General features: G+C 36.4%; 1 protein-coding gene across 1 annotated transcript in view; it reads left to right on the top strand.

Moving 5' to 3' along the window:
* GPC5 (glypican 5) overlaps positions 1 to 11,838 on the top strand; it is a 286,321-nt gene extending 274,483 nt beyond the window's left edge. Inside the window, exon 6 of the mRNA XM_090130053.1 lies at positions 10,362 to 11,838. The gene's annotated coding sequence lies outside the window, so the exon portion shown is untranslated. The remainder of the gene's footprint in view (positions 1 to 10,361) is intronic.
* The last annotated feature ends 8,812 nt before the right edge of the window (positions 11,839 to 20,650 follow it).

Raw genomic sequence — 20,650 nt, 5'->3', positions numbered from 1 at the left:
TATTTTTTAGAGACAGTTGTGCTTGCAGTTCTAACCACTAAGAAAAAAGGTTGTGGTTTTTTTTTGTTTGTTTGTTTTGTTTTCAAGCCAAGCTGTAATATCTGTGCAGCATTGTTGCAAGATATCTGAGCTAGCTGTTAAATCTGTGTAGCACAAGGCTATGCAGAACTGTATGGGAACAGTAGTTTGTTCCCCAGATCAGCATAGTTAGTATCTGCTTTTCTAATGCTGATATGGATAGTTAATAACATGCTAAATAACATGAGCCAGCAAACCTTACACCGAATAAATAAATAAATAAATAAATAAATAAAACTCACCATGACATTTTAAGTCTATCAATTCTTCAGATTCTTTTTTTAGTGTGACTTGTTCCAGTAGGAATTTGAAATCAGGGAATGGCTAGAAATTATGTGAACACACCTACATATTCCTATCCTATTTACTGGTACTGGGTCAGACAGGAAGAAAAAGGTTCTATCACCTAGAATTTAAATTATTTCTCTAGCCAACAAAAAAAGTCAACTGCATATCCCTATTACAGATACTACAGGAAACAATGAACAGAAAGAGGCCTCAAGGACATCATGACTAGGATGTTTTTCTGGAGATGGAGAATACTGGTTCTTGATTGAAATATAACAGGCCATATCAAAACAGGGATCTTGAAAGAAAGGATTAACTTTCTTTTGATTTGGAAGAAGAATCCAGAGCTGATGCTGTAACTCATAAATTTTAAGTTCCTGGATTTTAAACAAAGTACAAAGACTGTGAATACTTAGGTGTTCTAATGTGTGATCGGAGACAGCATGCACAGTTTTGTGGGAATACAAGAAAAGCTGTTCAGAACAGAAGCTGTGGAACAAGATAAACAGCATGAGAACCAAGGACACCTCTAGAAGAAGAAAGAACATCTCACAGCTCTGATTGGATAAGCGCCTGTGTGAACAGTAGAAGAGTGTTTTGTAGAATGCTCTGTTGACATGTAAAGGTCGATGGGAAAGTTGCAGGGGTGGATGGGAAGTTAGAAAAAGAAAACTTGTGAAGGTATATAAGTGATGTGAGAACTTGTAATAAATGATTTGGATTGTTCACATCTGAGTCTGTGCATCAGACGCTGCACAGTTTTAATGGGGGAAGATCATACCTAACCAATCTGGTGGCCTTGTATGATGGTGTGATGGCAGTGGTGGACAAAGGAAAAGGGACTCATGTCATTTACCTGGACTTGTGCAAGGCCTTTGACATGGTCCCCCACCACATCCTTATCTCCAAATTGGAGGGTTATGGATTTGATGTGTGGACTACTCAGTGGATAAGGAATTGATTGAAAGAGTAAAAGACAAAAGGTGATTGAAAGACAAAGGGTGGTGATCAATGTTTCTGTGTCCAGGTGGAAGCTAGAAATGAATGGTGTCCCCCAGGGGTCTGTCTTGGGTCTGGTACTCTTCAACATCTTCATCAGTGACATCGATGATGGAACTGAGTGCACCCTCTGCAAGATTTCAGATGATACCAAGCTGAGTGGTGCAGATGACACAATGGAAGAAATGGCTGTTCAGAGGGACCTCAACAGACTTGAAAGGTGGGACTGGGTGAATCTAATTAGGTTCAGCACTTTGCTGTGCTGGAAGAATCCCAGGCATCTATACTGACTGGAAGAAGCGGTCCTTGAGAGCAGCCCTGCGGAGAAGAACCTGGGGTCCTGGTGGATGAAAAACTTAACATGAGCCAGCAGTGTGCTCTTGCAGCTCAGAAAGCAAATGGTATCCTGGGCTCCATCAGAGGAGGGGTGGCCAGCAGGGAGAGAGGTGACTGTTCCTCTCTATTCTGACCTCATGAGGCCCCATGTAGAGTAGCGTGTCCAGTTCTGCGGCCCCCAGTATGAGAAAGACAGGGAGCTGTTGGAGGGGGTACAGAGGAGGGCCACAGGGATGATTAGAGGGCTGGAGCACCTCCTCCACGAAGTCAGGTTGAGGGAGCTGGGCTTGTTCAGCCTGGAGAAAAGAAGGCTGCCGGGTGCTCATTGCAGTCTTTCAGTATCTAAAGGGAGCCTACAAACAGGAGGGGAATCAACTCTTTGAAAGGGTCGATAATGGCAGGACAACGGCAGGACAACGGTGGGAGAAAGGAGGGAAGATTTAGATTGGATATCAGGGGGAAGTTCTTTATATGAGTGTGGTGAGGTGCTGGAACAGGCTGCCCAGAGAGGTTGTGGATGCTCCATCCCTGGAAGTGTTCAAGGCCAGATTGGATGGGGCCCTGGGCAGCCTGGTCTACTATTAGATATGGAGGTTTGTAGCCCTGCCTGCAGCAGGGGGACTGGAGCTCGATGATCCTTGAGGTCCCTTCCAACCCTGGCCATTCTATGACTCTATGATTTTATGATTCTCTAGAATGAGCTCTATTTTGTGCAGCCCAGAGACTGCAGAAGTGCCTCAATGTACCTAGAGCAGAATATGTGGGCTGATAAACCTGTGTTTTCAGTCTACTCCTTTTAGCCTGGGGGACAAAATTTATGGTTTTAAAGGTTTACCTGGAGATGACATTTATTCTGTTGCTCTAGTCAAGAAAGAGAAATGGTTCTTTCTTTTTTCTAAAGAAGACAACCCTGTCTCTGTGGAGATCTCCTGTGAGGTCCAATAGAAAAAGCTATTATTTAATCTTCTGGATCACAGAATGAATTGCAAACTGGAAAGATGAAAAGGTACCTTTAGCCCGTCTGCATTTTTATTTTGTGCATTTCAATAGAATTAATCAATTTTGCATACTCTGGCATGAAAACTCTGGTATGTGACTATACTTCCAAAACCATGAATATTAATGCTTTTGTCCAGAGAAAAGTGGATTCTTTTCAGAGTTTGTGGTTAATAAATAATTCTCGAAACATCTTCATATTCTCAGTCAGACTTTTCCAGGATTTAAGCTCCTGATGTGGAATGTTTTTCTTGAGAATTATTGTTTGTACCCTGTATGGCTATGCTTGTAATAATTTAGTATTGTAAATTCCTGAAAATTATTTAAATTATACATGAATTCATGATAAGTCTTCAGCAAATTTTGTATTCTGTGCTCTAGCAACTTTCAAGTACTATGGAAAATCCCTAAACAAAAGTAAAGTCAGTGCTTATATATCTGACCTGAAAATGAATCATGATAGATGTTAGTACATGGCTATAACTAAATCTGAAATATGCTATGACTTGCAATATGAACTTTTCTGAGATAAACCAGTTAACTCACTGACATTTGTCAAGAATGAATATTGTCCTAGGAACAATAGTTTATCATAAATCTCAGCTGAGTTCTGTTAAGTAGCCATTGGATAGCTTCCAGCCATCTGGCCAGCATCTTACCATCAGTGAAGGTATAATGCATTGTGACTGTGGGAGAATAGCTAGTCAGGAAAAGAAGTACTAAATATTTTAAGTACTGTGAAAGATGGGGTGTAAAGCAAATATCTTTCTGCAAACAAAAATATATTTTAGCATCAAAGAAACATTTTAAGCTTTTCTGTTTTCCTGTTTAAAATGTCACAGATGCTCTTCAATTAAAACTTTTTTTTTGTTGTTGTTAAAGTTCCTAATTGTGGAAGAGCTAATTGCATATACTGTATTAAAGATGATCAGCAATCTGGGAGATCTTCTCACTGCCTACTAATATTAAGTTCTAAAGGGATAGGAGTATTCTAATTTTAGTAGATTGGTCTAGTGTTTTAAAATGTATCATATGGGAGTGGTATAGAACTTTTCATTCAATCATTATACTTTTAGGTATATCCATTTAGGTGATCATAGAATTGCCGAATCATTAAGTCTAAAAAAGACCTATAAGATCATCTAGTGCAACTGTCAACCTACCACCAATAATACCCAATAAACCATGTCCCTTAGTACTACAACTATCCTCTCCCTAATAACCAAACTTAAACTTCCCCTGTCCCAACTTGAGGCCATTCCCTCTAGTCCCATCACTAGTCACCAGGAAGAAGAGGCCAATATCCACCTCACCATGACCACCTTTCTGTTAGTGGTAGAGAGTGATATGGTCTCCCCTGAACCTCCTCTTCTAAAAAATCCCAGTTCCCTCAGCTGTTCCTCATAAGATTTGTGCTCCAGACCCCTCACCAGCTTAATTGTCCTTCTCTGGACACATCCTAGGGCCTCAATGTCTTTCTCGTAGTGAGGGGCCCAAAAATGAACACAGTACTCAAGGTGCAACCTCATCAGTGCTGAGTACAGAGGGATGATCACTTCCCTGTTCCTGCTAGCAATGCTATTTCTGATGCAAGGCCATGATGTCACTGGCCTTCTTGGCCACCTGGGCACACTGCTAGCTCATGTTCAGTCAAGCACCAACCAGCATCCCCAGCTCTGTTTCCTCCATGCGGATTTCCAGCCACTCTGCCCCAAACCTGTAGAGTTGCCTGGGGTTGTTGTGGCCAAAGTGCAGAACCTGGCATTTAGTCTTGTTGAACCTCATCTCATTGGCTTCAGCCCAGCTATCCAGCTTGTCCAGATCCCTCTGTAGGGCCTCACTACCCCCAGGCAGATTGACACTTCCAGCCAACTTGGTGTCATCTGCAAACTTACTGAGGATACACTCAGTTCCCTCATCCACTTCATCAAGAAAGACATTGAACAGGACAGGCCCCAGTACTGACCCCTCAGGAATATCACTCATGACTGGTTGCCAGCTGGATTTGACTCTATTCACCACCACTCTCTGGGCCCAGCCCTCCAGCCAGTTCTTTACCCAGCAAAGAGTGTGCCTGTCCAAGCCATGGGCTGCCAGATTCTTCAGGAGAATACTGTGGGAGACAGTGTCAAAGGCTTTGCTGAAGTCTAAGTAGAATGCATCAATAGCCTTAATCTTAATTACTTATTTACTTATTTAAACAATGTTATGCAGGAATAGTTATATTCCTTGAAATTGGAAGTAAAAAGTTAACCGAGGTTTGGACTTTCTTATCAGTCAGGAAACAAATTGCAATTGAAGATGTTCTTTTTTACTTTATAGAAAAAGCTCTTCTACATTTCCTATAAAAGCGCCAGTAGCACGCTCAAGGGATGTAAAAAAAGTGGCAGCCTAAAGTGTCTCACAAACATGTGAGACCAGAGGAGATAGACTCCGGGCAAGGAACAGAGATCAGAAGAGTCATATCACACAGTGATACATGGATAAGACTATGCTGAGACAGAAATTCATCAAAGCTTTGCAAAATCACTAACATATACCTGTACTGGCAATTTCTCTATCTAGATGTACTAACTGTATATGCATGCATATCTTTGCATTAATTAACTTTGCCTGTTACATTTTCAGTGGACATTTTATTTTTATTCTCCAATTATTTTTTCAGATTAGTCTATCATTCTAGTATTTTAATAATCTACCATAAATTTCTGTTTTAATTTTCTGTGCTTGAAGACTCAAAAAAACCCATTTAAACATTGAAACATTTAACTTTTGGATATCATGTTCATCTATATATGCTAAGACTGTTTTCAATTTGATCTAAGTGCTACAAATTTTGATGCCTAGTACTAGCATTGCTACAAACTTGGGATGAAATTCATCTCAGCTAGCTTTAGAAACCTACAGATTAGTCACCTAGATTGGCTTTTCAAGTAGCTATTTCTATTCACTGACTGCAAAATGAACATAGTTCAGATTTAGATAACATTTAGGTCACACAAATTCCACATTTAGGTATTCCGTCACCTTAAGGGAGAACTCAGTGAGGTTTTTAACTAACATTCAATATTGGGTTTCTAAGGACACAGCTGTATTATTTTGCTCTTTACAGGAAACCCAATTTCTGGAATTAACTTTTTATTTTAAATGCATTTCTTTTTCTTTTATTTTAAAGCATGTGTTTCATATGATTTTTCATTTATTTATATGTCCAGTTGTTGATTTATTTTTTGAAGTCCGTATATTTCATTACCCTGTGTTTTCCCAAACCATTTTACCCTACAGGTAGGTCCTGTGATGACTGCCGTACTCTAATCTCTCCTAAAGATAGTGTTTAGTTTAGAAAAATAAAAAAATACATAATAATACTATTATCTTTCATATACATGCACAGATTATTCAAAATTTGTAAAAAAAGATGACTATGTTAAAGCAGTGAGCTTTCTAATTACTGTGACCAGCGTTCAACTTGCGCCATTACTGGTACTTTGTACTTTCTCCTCAGCTGCTGAAGTCTCTTGCAAGTAACTTTCATGGAATATATTTTAAATGTTTTTCTTCTCTAGATGGAGCTACTGAAATCTTATGCATAAGAATTTTCATACCATTCCAGAATCTCATTTACTGTATTCTCCTGGGCATAATTCACATTGCAGAATTCAACAAGGACCTTCTCTAATTCTCCAGTAGTGCCATATTTCTGCACATAAAAAAAAAAAAGTGTTAGTCATTTATTTTAACAGTTTAAAGTTGAAAATGTCTGGGCTCATGTTAAACTGCAAGCGCATGATTTGATATCGAATTCCTACCTTACTCCATAAGATTTAACCTTATACCTTGTGCATATATTATGAATTTGCTGTAACAGAGTAGGAATTAATGTCTTTATATATTTGATGTCTGTGGGTGTAAAAAGTACAACTGCACACATTAGCATTTAATTTCCTTCAAATGTCGGCCGGTTAAAGATCCCTTAGGATTTTGTTTAATTTGTAAGTGAAAGCTGGAAGCCATTCTGCTTTCCTTGTATCTGTCCTCCACACCAGAGTTCAATTAAACATCTCCCCTATGGTTTCCCTCATCTGCAAAAGCAAGTGTAGTAACAGACAGAGACCTGCATCTGATCTAGACAGGTGCATGTTGGCTAGGTGGATGTAAATTGAGGTGGCTAGCCAAGCTGTCATTCCTCACCCTTGCCTCCAGTGAAATAAATCTGCTCTATTTACTCTCACTCATTGAAACATCAAAAACAGCATTTTTGTTGATTAAAAAAGGTCTTTTTTTTTCTCTGAGTATTGGAAGGTCATGGTCAATTATTTTTCTTTGTATTTGTCAACCGCTTAAGTTCTTAATAGATATTTTCAGTGTTGAGTTATGGCATGTTCAGATTAGCCTTTTTATCCTCAGATGTAGAAACACAAGTAAAAGTTGTTATGACAACGACATAAAAGAAAACAAAAACCGATGTTTCTTAAGTGCCATTATTGATGATTGAGATTGAGCAAGAACGGTATATCATAAATACATGTATTTTAAAAATAGAGAGCCTTACTATATAACAGCACTGTAATTCTGCAGGTAAGAAAGTAAGAAAGCTTCTTCAGGTAAAAAATAATTTGATTAAGCCAATGAAAGGAAAATATAAAACCTATAGGATGATCGAAAAGATTTTTGTATGAACTGGCATAAAATGTAGCACTTCTCTTCTGAACACTGGCAAACCTCTTAGCCACAAAATGATACACAATTGCTTACTATTCCTGTTTTGCTTTTTTTTTCCTCTTATTGTATTGTGGTTTAATCTGTCAGGCAGCTGAGCACCACAGAGCCATTTGCTCACTCAGCCACTCCCAGTGAGATGAGGGAGGGAATCAGGGGAAAAAAAAAGTAGGTCTTGACAGTTGAGATAAAATTTTCACTACAACAGAAGAGGAAGAGAGAAATAATGGTAATTATATATGTATATAAATATATACATATATATTTACAAAACAAGTGAGGAACAACACAATTAGTCACCATTTGCTGCCTGATGCCCAACGAGACACTGAGCAGTGGCAGCCTACCCAGCCAAATCCCCACAGTTTTAAAATTTTCACAATATGTCAAATGGTGTGGAATATCCCTTTGGTTAGTTTGGGTCATGATTCTGTATCCCTGTTCCCACCAAACCCTAGCCTCCTTGCTGGCAGAGCATCATGGATATCAATGACTCTGTGTAAGTGCTGATCAGCAACAACTAAGACATCAGTGTGTTATCAACATTGCTTTTCTCCTAGAGCCAAACATAGCACCATACCAGGCACTATGAAGAAAATCAACTCCCAGCTGAAACCAGAACAAATGTCACACCTAGCATTTTAAAGTTTGAGCTCAGCAAGCTTATATATGTGTTCAACAGCAGAAGTATGTATGTAAGCATATAGAAAAAAAAAGGGAGAATACAGATGAACAATATAAAATAAGAGAATATAAAATACTGTCTAAAAGGAAAAAAAAAAATCATACAAAAATGACATCCTATACCTTGTAGTATATGATAGACACACATTGCGAAAAAGGGCAAGATTCAGCCAGAATGAAGATTAAGGTTTGCAATGGCACTGAATCAGGATCACTGGACATAAACTAGAGCAGACAACAGTCAGTATTATCAGGGGAGAAAGAACATAATTTCAGGTAGCTTGCCCGATTAATATGTTTTTGTGTAGACTTCTAGGTCTAAATCTGGCAAAATGATCTGTATTGTTTTTTGTCTTCACAAAAAAAAAGAAAAAAAAAAAAAAGGCTCATTAAATCCTCTGTTTGCAGAAAACAGTTGTTACTGGGGCACTTGGGCAAGCTTTGTAGACTGTTACCCTCCACAAAGCACCTACTTTTAAGACTTAAGCTTCGCTAAACTGTTTCAGAGAAAATGGGTGACTTGGGAAGTAGAGAGACAGTCAAGGCCAGGAACTCTAGTCTGAATTGACATTTCTGAAGGAAAAGACAAAATCTTCAAATGTGTAGAGTGGAAAGAGAAAGCTATGTGGTTGAATGGCAGCAAGCATGTCACAGGACTTGAGAGCGCATGCAACAAAGGCTACAGCTGCTGCAGGTATTTTATTATTTTTGACAGTCTGCACCAAGAAGTGATGGGCATGAATCTGAGACTAAAATGGATCTAGTCATCAAATTGCAGGAGAACATGGAAATTTGAACCTGATCTTTAGACTACTGAGGAAAACTTTTTTTTTAACTTCACATTTTGCAGGGTGAAACTCATCATTTTAGGAACTATGCAGTTTATTTTTATCAGAACAAAGCAGCTGAAAGTCATTTATTTATTTATGCATTTATTTAGAAAGAGAGAAGCAACAAGATCCCAACTAGAACAATATTGGTCTTCTTTTTCGTGTCCATCTTCTGAAAAATATTTTATATACTTGCAGTTCTTCCATTGCATCTTCCTTTATTCTTCCCTTACATGGTGAGCTGTCATTTATACTGTCATTTAAGAGGTTCTCTGAACTGTGGAAAGAGATGAAATATAAAGAGAGCTCAAGAGAAGGTGGAATGCTGAATCTGTAGCATTCCTAACATCCTAACATTGGTAGATCAAGGGGTGCCCTACTTATGTATCAATGAAGGAATTGCAAAATGAATTGGTGGGAAAGTGCAGAAGAAAATGATACATTTTTTCAACTGCGGCATAATAAAGTTAACTGAAAATCAGGAAGTAAATACACTTGTGTTTAAAACTCTAAGATATTTGATGATTTGTCGGACTTATTAGGAAGGTCTGCTTTGGAAATATGTAGACTGCAATGAACAGTGCATATGCTACTGCATATAAATTTGTCTCCTGCTTTGAAAATTCTGTCAGACTAAATGGCATACAAATTTTCCTCAGAAGATTGTTGAAAGGGGATCATTTACTCAGAATGACTCAATGAAAGAGGTAAAATTCAGTAAATAAGTATTTTTCTGTCAACAGGCTGATGAAATTTAGGAGCTAAGTTGGGTTGAATTGATACAAAAATGCCACATTAAACAAATAAGAATGGAGGATTTTTTTTTTTTTTTTTTTTTTTTTTTTTTGGTGGACAACTTTTCCATAGCATATCATGTTCTTTAGTTTTGAAAGTTCATATCTGTAACTATAGATATTAACAAATGTTGATATCTTTTGTTTGGAAAACATTTTATTGCTAGAAACAAAATAGATATGTATCTTTCAAATCCCAATTAAGTATTTTTCATATGTCTATATAAAGCTAACTATAGCAATAAATTCATGCCTATGTTTATCCCCATGTGAAAAAGTGCTTCTTTTATCTTGCTAGCTTGGTAAAATGACATTTAATCACAAACTGCTAAGACAGATGTAGGTGTATTTAGAAAGTACATATAACAGCTTGTTAGACAGTATGTAGAGTATGGAGCTCAGCTATTGGATTTAATGTTATCTACTCTGAGGAGTCATTGATATATATTTATACTGTATATATTTACAGTATAGAATCTCTATTTGCCTAAAATTCCATACAAATATATATGTAATGAACTCTAAAAATCACACCATCCTTCAGAGAGATTTTATTTCACACATTTTTACTATAGCAAATGAATATTCTCATAAACATAAATATACTCATTGTCATTAATATACTCATTGTTTACAGGCCAGTGAGTCTCACCTCTGTGCCTGGGAAGATCATGGAAGAGATCCTCCTGGATGACATGCTTGATCACATGAGGAAAGGGCGTGTGATCCATGACAGCCAGCACGGTTTCACCAGGGGAAGGTCATGCTTAACCAATCTGGTGGCCCTCTATGATGGAGTGACATCATCGGTAGACAAGGGAGAAGCGACTGATGTCATTTACCTGGACTTGAGCAAGGTCCTTGACATGGTCCCCCATCACATCCTTATCTCCAAATTGGAGGGATGTGGATTTGATGGGTGGACCACTCGATGGATAAGAAACTGGTTGAAAGGCCGCAGACAGAGGGTGGTCATCAATGGTTCTATGTCCAGGTAGAGGCCAGTAACAAGCAGCGTCCCCCAGGGGTCTGTCTTGGGACTGGTGCTCTTTAACATCTTTATCAACGACATCAATGACGGAACTGAGTGCACCCTCAGCAAGTTTGCTGATGACACCAAGCTGAGTGGAGCTGTTGACATGGTGGAAGGAAGGGATGCCATTCAGAGGGACCTTGAGAGGCTAGAAAGGTGAGCCTGGTGAACCTGATCAGGTTCAACACAGCAAAGTGCAAGGTTTTGCGATTGGGCCAGAGGAATCCCAGGCATCCATTCAGACTGGAAGGAGTGGTCCTTGAGAGCAGCCCAGCGGAGCCCTGGGGGTCTTGATCGATGAAAAGCTTAACATGAGTCAGCAATGTGCCCTTGTGGCTCGGAAGGCAAATGGTATCCTGGGCTCCTGGCATCAGAAGAGGGGTGGCCAGCAGAAACAGGGAGGTGATTGTCCCCCTCTACTCCGCTCTTGTGAGACCCCATCTGGAGTACTGCATCCAGGTCTGGAGCCCTCAGGAAAAGAAAGACAAGGAACTGTTGGAGAGGGTCCAGAGGAAGGCCATGAAGATGATCAGAGGACTGGAGCACCTCCCGTAGGAAGACAGGCTGAAGGAACTGGGCTTGTTCAGCCTGCAGAAAAGAAGGCTGCGCAGTGATCTCATTGCAGCACTTCAATACCTAAAAGGAGCCTACAGATGGGAGGGGAATCAACTCTTTGAAAGGGTAGATAGATGCAGGATGAGGGGAAATGGTTTTAAGTTGAAGGAGGGAAAATTTGGTTTGGATGTCAGGTGGAAGTTCTTTATATGAGAGTGGTGAGGTACTGGAACAGGCTGCCCATAGAGGTTGTGGATGCCCTGTCCCTGGATGTGTTCAAGGTCAGGTTGGATGGGGCCCTTGGCAACCTGGTCTAGTATTAAGTGTGGAGGTTGGTGGCCCTGCATGTGGCAGGGGGGTTGGGGATTCATGATCCTTGGGGTCCCTTCCAACACTGGCCATTCTGTGATTTTCTGATTCTGTCTTTTACTTATTATATAGTTGTATATATCGAGTTTTGTCTCAGTGCGCAGTGCCTTTAGAATGGCTTCTTAACTATACTATAACGTTCTTGGGGGTATACTGCAGAAATAGCAAGGGGAAAATTAGAAAGTCTTATTTACAAAAATTGTGCATTCAGAATTTATGCAAATGTATTTTAACAAATTTTAACTTCTAATAGTAATATTACATGTCTTTCTGACTGTATACACTTAGCCAAAGGTCAGCCATGTACGTTATTCATAATGCTATGAAGTAATATGCATGAAGAATGATTTTTCTGTTCCTTACGTGTAAATACTGAATTCTAAAAAGCCTAGATATCCTTGTATTTATTTCAAAGAAGGAAAACAATCTTTTCTTCCAGATATGAAAATAAAATAAAATAAATCTTGAATCTTGTTCTCCTTTGGTTACTGAAAAATAGACACTGGTGTTTTTTACAATTTCTTATACCTGTGGTTGAATAATAGTACAAAATTCCTAAGGAAGTCTGCCTTTACCTAATTACATGCAGTTGAGTTAAGCCATTTCATAACATATATTTTCATTTCCCTTCTTAATACACAGGGAATTTAGTCCCAACAGTTATATTTGACTGATTATTGGATTAGTACATTTTTTGATTTGTTTTGTTAGATATACTTATTAGATGAACATAATATAATGAGAAAATATGCACTAATGAGTTAGTCCACACATGGTCAAAATAACTCAGTTATGTCTTAAGCATTACTTTCTTTTGTTAGATGGTATAATTTTTTGTGAGGTGATTTTTCCCCCGTGCAGTGACAAAACATACTGAAGAAAGAATTGCTGATGAAGAAATGTAGTATGTTGGTATGCTAAGTCTTTTCAGTGTACTCTTGTGTTAGAATCCCAGTTTTCTACAGTTGAATTATTTATTCATTAAGTAATCTCACAAACCTATAGCACTGGTGTGACTGATTGGTTGCAGATAAATCTGAGGGGAGGAACACATTCTTTCTGTAAAATGGCCATGCTAGAAATATTAATATAGCTTTTTATGGCAGACTTTATCTTGCTCCATTACTCCCCTACCCCAGGGCAATTTCTGAACTGATGCCTCAGCAGGAGACAGTGTCCATTTTATTTTGGAACAAGCTATGCTGAATCTAAGTGGGAAAAAAAACACAACAGTCATCTGCTGGAGATTGGATTCCTAGAAAATATATGCTTATGTGCACGGAGAATGAAATTACAAAGCTATTAAGGAACCATGTGAATCAGACTTTAATATAAACTACATTAATTATCTTCAATGTTAAGGCTTTATATAGAAAAAGGTGAGGGTTGAGAGGTTGAAGTACTTGTTTGTAACTCATGAAACATGGGTTATCAAAGTTAAAATTCACACTGACAAAGGACTCTTTAAATGTGACTTAAGTAAAGCTTAGACATCTAAATCTAGTCATCTTCTCTTAAATCCATGCCTAATTTTAATTCTTTTTATATTTATTCTAAAATTGTATAGATTTTGGATGGGCTGGATCCTCACCGTAAACACTATTTGCAGTTCTACTAACATTCCTTAAAACATGACTAAATCCTCCATGGGATGTCCTTTAAGTATACCTTTCTTCAGCATTTAACTGATTTCTGTGGCATAGAGTACCTTCTGTGATTTCCAGCTTCTACAGCAAGCTGTCTTGCACAATTAAGTGAAAGTAATGGAATTCAACATATCTGTGCTCTTTATTGATCTTTATCTAGGACAGGATGAGAGTAATTCCTTTTTTCCTATCAGTTTCCACATGACATACACATACTTTATGCTGTATCAGGCAGGAACCTTATGATTATGTACTATGTATATAGCAAAGTTCTAGTTTTGATATTTTAGATCTACCTTCAGGGGAAAAAAGAAAAAACAAAAAAAAAAAAAAGAAAGAAACGAAAAGAAAAAAAAAAAGAAATTTAAAATCGGACGTAATTTGTTCTATCTTTTTGTACCTTTAGTACAAAAAGTACCTTTAGAATTTTAATGCGATGACTATGTGTGATGAATGTTTTGCTGAAGTTTCTGTTTCATAATTGTATCTGAATTTGTGGGAATATTATAAAAATTATCACACAGACTGTGAGTTATCATTATTGGTAATACATATTATACACCATAGAACTCAGTAGAATAACCCTTTTTAGTACTACCAGTTGAAAACTGCACAGGTAGAATTAAAGCATCACTGAGCACTGCACACCTTGCAGTTCACAGGTGAAAATAGAAATCCGTGTTTCATCTCTCTTCATAGAAGCCTAATTTCTTCCACTTTCTGTATTGCTTCACTGACAGCCAGTCCAGTTGCTACGCTGGGGCATATTTTTCTTCTCAGTGAACATCTATTGATTTTAATAGCAGTAATAGGAGTTCAGAATATGTTTTTAGTACAGTCTGCTTGTTGTGCGTTATTAATAAGAACTGTTTTGTTTGTTTTTGAGTGGGAAAAAAAATAGAAGTAGGTTATTATACAGTCGCAAGAGGCATTTAAGAGTGCTTTATGTTGCTGTTAATGAATCACTGAAGACTGAAGGTCACCAGCCCTGTGCTTGCCAGATGAAGGCAGTTAAGAATTGTAATAATGGCACCTTTAACTATGACCTTTTATGCTTCCTATATAATAAGTCTTAAGTCTAATGTCTTCTTTTTGTTCTTTGAAATCTGTAGAGAAATCATGATTTCCCATTAAAATGGGATGATTTTTTTTTTTTTTTTTTTTTTTTATTGGATCAGACTTTAAAGACTAGGAAGCACAATGCTCAGTCAATGCACAATGTGTTTTACTTTTTTGTTTTTCTCACAGTATTGTAGTCTTTATGAGAGAAAAATAACAGCATTTTGCTGGAAGTTCCAATTTTATGTTGAAACCTCTAAAACAAACATGCTGTGTAGAATTTCTTTTGCAGAAAACTGAAATATCTTGAAGTAAAACCACACATCACTAGAATTTATGATATGATTCATTGAGTTTTGCATGAGGTGATAGATTTATAGGAGCATCATTCTGTCCTGAGTTTACAGATTCTAGTACAATTCACAGAGGAGAAACAAAAACAAAAACAAGAAAACCAACAACAATAAAATGGCAACAAGAACAAAACCACCAAAATGAGGCTGCCTATTTTGAGAGCAAGGAAGAACTCTCCACACAGTACAAATGACCTTTTAAAATGGTAGACTCTTTGTTCCCTCTAGTCATGAAGATGGGGGTTCTGTATCCTTCCCCAGTCTCATTTGCTTTTGGGAATTGATATTGTGATTTCAAGTCTGTTTGTAGCAGCATTCCTTGATGTCATTTGCAGGAACAACCACTCAAAATATTAAATTAAATAATTGTTAAAATATATAGGTATATATTTTATACGTATTAAGCCCATTTTCCTTCCTTCCTTCCTTCCTTCCTTCCTTCCTTCCTTCCTTCCTTCCTTCCTTCCTTCCTTCCTTCCTTCCTTCCTTCCTTCATTCCTTCCTGTTCTTCCCTTTCTGTAGCCTTTCAGGTAATTTCAATACAAAAACTCAGAATAAAACTAAAATTCTGCATTTTACTGATAAACTCAGGATATAATTTTACTTTGGAACTCTATAGAGTATGCAGAAATTGCAGTTTTGCTGTTGATCTACAGCAGCAGTATGTTGACTGGTGGGAGTGATGGCAAAAACTCCTTTATATGTTCAATTTCACAATCTGCTTGTAACAGCAAGTGATATGTTTATTGTACAGGAATAATAGATCAGATTTGTTTTTGTTGCACAGCAAGTCAGTGAGAAAGAAGAAATAGTGTTGTTAAAGGCTACCTGTAGATGTATCTAGAACTAGGGAAGCAACAGATATTTTGTGAAAATTTATTATCCAGTTATAAAAGTGCACAGCACTACTGAGCGCAAAATCAAAAGATATGTTGCAGAAAACTTTTCCTAACTCTATGAAGGCATAAGCTGTATTTCTGTTGTTTGCAAGCATAAAGATATGTTTTTTGATGGAAAGTGATGAAGAAGTGTCAGAAATATTTTTCATCACTTAATTTCCAAGTGGATAGTTAAAAAATATCTAATTTGATAAGATACTTGATGAAATCTTTCTGTTTCTTGTAGATGCAAGTTAAAATTCTAAAGAACTGCTATTTCTTCTACATACAGAATTTTCTAAAAGGAAATTTAAACTATATGGAGTTGTCTGTCTGAAGTGATAATGCTGAATATAATTTGAATATATATTTTCTTCAGATAAGAGAGGTTCAACAATTAGGTCATAGACAAAGTCTCATTTTAATCAAATGGGAAATCTGGAATTAGATTTACATGCATTGTCTATGGAAAAGTTTAAAAGTATTGTACATAACTGAATTTTACTGTAGTGTGAGGAGCATGCACTATATTAGCATAGAGATATAACTCCAAAAAACTGTAATCTATTTTATTTTTTAATTCTTTGAGATATTTTTATTCTACATATTCATCTTGTCCATTTTACCCATCCTTTTCTTAGTTCCTGAAAAGTACAGATGTAGCCGGAAACATATTTCTGTACTAAAAAATATTTTGGACTGCTCCCAAAGTGATGTTTCCTATGTTATTATGTTCACCCATGGCAGCAGAAGTGGATGTATGCTGGTATGAAAGTAGAGGTTGAACAGTCCCTCCAATACATTTACATTTTGTTGCTGTGTGACAGATGGCAGCAGAGGGGCAATCTGACAAAATGGTGTCTGACATGGAAGTGTGTATGAAGCAAAGTGCTGTCACCGAATTCCTCCATGAGGAAAAAATGGCACCCACTGACATTCATGAGCTTTCTGAATGGTTATGAAGACTAACCAGTGGATGTGAGCATAGTGAGGTGGTAGGTGGTGCTTTGCAACATTGGCAAAAGTGACATGAAAGACAAGCCACATTTCAAATGGCCATGCACTACTGTAATCTGATCTTTTGCAGATTTTAATGAATGCAGCATGCAGAATCTTGTTAATTACTAGCAAAAATGCACAGGTAATTGTGGTAACTATGTTGCAAAAGTGTGTTGTGGTTGTGAACTTGCTCTATCAAATAATGTTATTACGCTCTTTGTATCTGTTGTAGTTTCCTCAGAAATAAATAGTGTGTCCTACATAATATCTGTATTTTTGTTTGTCAGAATTATCCATTTCAGAATAAAGTAAAAGCAAAAATGTCAGTGGGAAAATCCTTAATGACTTCAGGAATATCGGGGAAAGAAACTGCTTTAGAAAATTCCATTTTTAAGCTAATGTAATTTTTAAATTGTTGCTGTATATACTTATATATATATGTATATAAATTAAGTACAGTAAGTGTGTACATCACACACTACAAAAAAGTAGCTTTAGGTCACAGTTAATATAAAATTTTTCTGAAGTGCTATTAGGGTTTATTTATTTATTTATTTATTTATTGTTGTTTTGTTTTGTTTTGCTGTGTAGTAGATGTTTATTGGTTTTGCTTGACTCAATAGCACAGCTAGCTGGTGAGTCTTCAAAATAAGTCTGGGAGCTCAAAAGAAGATCTGCTTTTTCATGGAAATCAAAGGAAGGCTTGAAGGGTACATGGAAGAAGAGGTGTGTCTACACCAGTGATGCATGAGCGCAAGACTGTTTAAGTCCGTTTTATATGAAATTATCTGGTATGTTGGAATTATCATGATTATTATCATGATGCTCAGTCTCAACTAATGTACTTTGCCTATCTGCAATATATTTCTTTTGCCTGAAGCACTGTACTAGCACAGTTGTATTTAGATCTTCAGCTGATGATAGCATGTATAGGCTATCAGATAGGATATGTCCAAAGTTCTTCTACATTATAAGCTTAGATCTATTCACCTTGCCCTTAAATATTTAACCAAACAACCTAAATCAGGAATAATCCTATATTGTATCTCTAATTAGGCAAATACTTTTGTTTTATCAGGGAGACATTTTTAGAGGATTTGTTTCTTGAATGCTTCTCACAGGTGTTGTATTTTTGAGGGAGTCCCTGATAAAAGTCACTTCAGATTAAGTAGTGATTCAAGTTAATGAACCTGGCGTAATGGCACAGGTTTCTTATCACTGCTATAAGAAGGGTAGGATCATGAAATATAAAAGACAGCTTGAGGATATAACTCAGTGAGCTGCTTCACAATTTCTCATAACTCCCAATTTCCAAAATACAAAACGTCTTTTCTTAAGTCCTGTGACAGCTCTCAACATTCATCTTGATATAAAACAACATGTTCCTTTAATACCAAGCAAGCCACAATTTGGCCTTTTGTTATACCATTACTTTTTGTTTCTCTGTTCAAAAGCAAAAGAGTGTTGTAGAAAACTGTTTCCATAGAAAAATGTCATTCTGCTTTTAGCACTGTGATTAAGGAATTTTACATTTTTCATGTATATGTTTCATGTATATAAGCTCATACTGAGGCTATGAGTTATAGTTGGTTATTTCAAATTATGCTATGAGAAACTAGATTTCACCCTGAAAAGTTACATCATCAGTTACTAGATTCAAAGGTTTTCCTTTTTTTTTCCTTGTTGAAAAGAGTTGTAATATTGCACTGAAGTGTAGCACCAAGTAATAAAACTTTCCTTAACCACAGAAATCATCATTAATAACTAGTAGTAATTTAGCTGAATTTTACTGTTATTTTGTGTAGACATGACTACACCTGCAATCACCAGGAACATCATTTCTTTTCTCCCAGTGAAGACTCAGCAAAGTCAGAATCTGCCTACTAAACTGGCAGGGTTTAACAAAAAGAATTATGGATAATTTATCAGTTTTATTCTCTAACCTCCTTTCATGTATCACAATCAAATTACAGTGTCTTCCAAAAAAGCTTAACTGATATATCTCCAATTACTTCATCAGAAGAATTGTGATTTCCCAGTAACACTGTTACAACATTTTAATTGTGTTCATTTACACTGAATCTGTAGAAATAAATTTTCTATACTAACATAGGTTAAAACTGACTATTATCTTTAGTGATCACTGACTTCTAATCTTATTTTCAATGTTTCAAAAGCATAAAATGTGTGGTTTTGTGTCTTTATAAACCTTTACATTAATGACTTACAATAATGGAAAAAGTCAATAAGAGTGTAAGAATTTGATGGAAATTATATGTTTTGAGATGTTTGATTTCATTTATTTTGAAAGGATTTTAATAATTCTGTTCCATATATATTGCACTGAGACTGAACATCAGAACAGATATATTGTTGCTTTATTTAAAAGTCTTTCTTGATAAGTCATTCCCTGATGAAAAATTTGAAAAGAATAGCATCTCTTTGGTAGTAACAGAAACTTCAGTGCTATTGTTTACAAATTATATCTGATCAGTATTTGAACATGCAAGCGTAATGCTTCTGTATGAAAACATAGGTTAGGAGTATGCCACGTGGATCACTGAGTGCTGATCCCTACAGTCAGCAACAACAGTACAGAGTGCCCATTCCACTCTCTATAGGATCACAATGCTTTTTAAGATGTTAATGTTTTTTTCCTAAACTCAGAGCTGAGTAGCATTACTATATCATTTAAAATAAATAAATAAAAAATCTATAGTAGACTGGGTTTTATGATTGACTGAAACTCTCTTTCATTTCAGGAAATGTATTTTTAGATCTTTCGATACTTGTCCTCATTAGTGTTAACAAAAAATGCAGATCTGACAGCTTTCTGGCTTTTATACTGACATCGTTAGTACAAGCTTATACCCTAAGAGTACCGATGTATGTTCTTTAATAGCATGGATCTTACCTTGTAGTTCTGCAGAGATAGAGAAAATCCTGAGAAATTCTAATTTGAGAATGCCCAGATTGTTTTGTTTTAGCTTTTATCCAAATGTGTTCAGTCATGAAAAACCAATGTGCATGCAAATATATGGATGCAGATATGTAATGTGTTATTTCTCTTTAAAAGTTTTTTCTTTTTTTTTTCTTTCTTTTTTTTTTTTTTTCTTTTGATTATCAGTGATAAATTGAATAAAAGCTTAGTAGGAATTTCTAGTTTTCACTCCTTCTGATTCTGTGAATGCAAGAATTTATTGCAGATTTTTTTTTGTGATCACAAATGCTCAGTATGTTTAGTACAGTACTTTGAAGTTAAGGCAACAGCTGGGAACATCTGTTGTTTAATCTGTTTTTCTTCACTTGACATCACCATCAGAAGTTAAGAGGCCGGGAATTTCTTGCTAACTACAATACTAATGGATTAAATGCTGTGAAATGAGACTTCATAAAAAAAGAAATCATATCAGTGTATATATTATGTGATTTTACGATTATCTTTCACATTGGGAATTTTGTGTATTAATTTCAGTAACACAGGTCTGAGCAGATTTCCTACTAATTGTCATAGTAGGAGTATTTGAAATCCAAAGTTCATTTGAACTATGTAGTTTTAGTGAGCTACATTAGTTGCTGCTAATGAATTTGGTGTGATATCTCATGCCAATATATATGCATTTTTTAACAGTTTTTTATAAAGTCAGTTTTCCAAAGGTATAAGGAATTACTTATGGCTTATGGAAAATTAGTAAAAAACTTTTTAGGAATATGTTGTATTCAGTGATAACATGAAAACTGAAAATAAAAAACAATTTAATAGCATAAAATAATATAATGAGAAGTTTAGATGAGTAAATTAAGTTGGATGAAGTAGTGTTGCTTTTCTTGGATGTGTCATAGGGTTCATGGTTCACTTGAAGGGGCAAACTAATGTATGCCTCCTACTTTTGAACAGGTCATATCACACTGTGTCAGGTATGATAGAATCTTTAATGTTCTTTGCAAATACACTTGGCTCCTGAGTCCACATGTTTTCCATGATATTCCAATACCAAAAATAAAACATCCATTTTTTCTATCATCATCTTTTT

This window comes from Phasianus colchicus, chromosome 1 (assembly GCF_987193195.1).
Source record: "Phasianus colchicus chromosome 1, bPhaCol1.hap1.1, whole genome shotgun sequence".
Taxonomy (NCBI): domain Eukaryota; kingdom Metazoa; phylum Chordata; class Aves; order Galliformes; family Phasianidae; genus Phasianus; species Phasianus colchicus.
Note: the sequence above shows the minus strand (reverse complement) of the source record. Positions and strands in the feature narration are given on the sequence as shown.